The following is a 1,945-nucleotide window of genomic DNA, read 5'->3' as shown; positions in this document are numbered from 1 at the left end:
AAAAAAAAAAAAAAGTAAAATTCTACTTGGCCAGAACCATTATTAGGTTGTTTTTCTTTTTTTAATGTCATGGTTTAATTAATTAATTTAATTGGCCCCTTCCAAAAGGAAGCTTATTAAAACATTTAATAGAACCTTAAAGAAAATCCTCACTTGTATTTATTTTAATAAATTGGTTCGAATTTAAGAAAGCCTCACTGAAGGTTGACTTTACTTACAGAATGTCAGTAGATTTACCAGGAAAACACTTGTACTGTCATGATGTGAGTGAACCCCAGAAGATAAGGATGCTTCATAATTAATGCCTCCAGCTCTTAACATATGCAGCCATCTGCGCTCTCCCCTGCGCAGTCTGCCGGTTTGTTAATAATGCATTCACGTTTGTCTGTAGCCCATACGAGCTGTATGACAGGAGGGATCAGAAAACACAATCCATTTCACCCAGTCTAAGTTGCCAGTCGGGTGTGGATAACAGGTCAGTTTATTGTTAGCTGTAGTTTCAGGTGAGAGTGACATGACTCAAAATAATGTGACCAAACTAAGAGAAGAACATGTAATCATGTTGGCCGTCATACCGACAGTGCAGAGGCCAGCAGCCCAGTCCTGAGGATCCCAGCCTCCGTCCAGCTCACCTTGCTTTGAAGACAACGCCACCACTGTCCCAGCACCCAGTGACCGGAGAGTGGATGGGGTCACCCTGGCTCCTGCCTGGGCACCCTCGTTCTACCCCGGCCTCTGCTGCATTTCCTGGGTAATTCACTCTCCATCCAGGCTGCTGTCAGAGAAGGCCCTGGTGCTGTCATTGCCAAGTTTTTTCTTCTTTTCTTTCTTTCTTTTTTTTGAGGCGGAGTCTCGCTCTGTCACCCAGGCTGGAGTATAGCAGCACGATCTCGGCTCACTGCAACCTCCGCCTCATGGGTTCAAGTGATTCTCCTGCTTCAGCCTCCCAAGTAGCTGAGATTACAGGCATGCACCACCATGCTCAGCTAATTTTGTATTTTCAGTAGAGACGTGGTTCACCATGTTGGCCAGGCTGGTCTCGAACTCCTGACCTTAGGTGATCTGCCTGTCTTGGCCTCCCAAAGTGCTGGGATTACAGGCGTGAGCCACCGCGCCCGGCCCCCTCAATGTAGTCTTAGTAGATGAGCAGTCCTAGTTCCCAGATCAGATGGGAGAGCCGTAAGACCGGGTCCAAGTTGCCCTGTGCTGTGAGGAAGAGCCGTGACTGTTCCACTGAGGCTTGAGAGACGACCTTGGAGGGGAGAGGGTTAGAGGGGAGGCCAAGGGTTGTCGGATCACAGTAGAAAGTGAAGTTGGCACGATTCCAGTTGCCATCAACTCCCTGCTGGCATGTAATCTGCATGCAGGTTGGAGTCATCAGAAACCAGAACCTTCTCTGATAGAAAACAGGGAAAGCACCGAGCACCCGTCTTGTTGACAGTGCTGTCCGGGGCTCGCTCCTGAAGAGGCTGTGAGATCCAGGGGTACGTGTGATCTTCTGGCTGGGGAGGTACCAAGGCCACAGACCCCGACCCCTGTGCAGAACCATGTACTCCCCGCCCAGGCTTGGTGCGCTGGAGGGAATGAAAATAAAGAACCTCTTAAAATTTAGTTGGAGAAATAATAAAATATCATTTTCCATAGTCAAACAGAATAGGATAAAATAACAGCAAACACTTCCCTGACACAGTTCCGAGAGCCTTGTGTATATGAATTCGTGCAATCCCATAGTCATCCAATGAGGCGAGGACTGTCATTGTCCCTGTTTCACAGACAACGGGCCGAGGGCTCCTCTAGCTTTCCCACGCCTCACAGCTGGTACGTGCAAACCCAGGGCTTGAGCCCCAGCAGTGTGGCTCGGGTCTGCTGCACTGACCCATGTCCAAGTTGTTACGTGCACAAGGGATGCTACAGACGTTTATGAGACACACACGGCGGTGGCTGT

The sequence above is a fragment of the Mandrillus leucophaeus genome, unplaced genomic scaffold, assembly GCF_000951045.1.
Source record: "Mandrillus leucophaeus isolate KB7577 unplaced genomic scaffold, Mleu.le_1.0 Scaffold201, whole genome shotgun sequence".
Classification (NCBI taxonomy): domain Eukaryota; kingdom Metazoa; phylum Chordata; class Mammalia; order Primates; family Cercopithecidae; genus Mandrillus; species Mandrillus leucophaeus.
Note: the sequence above shows the minus strand (reverse complement) of the source record.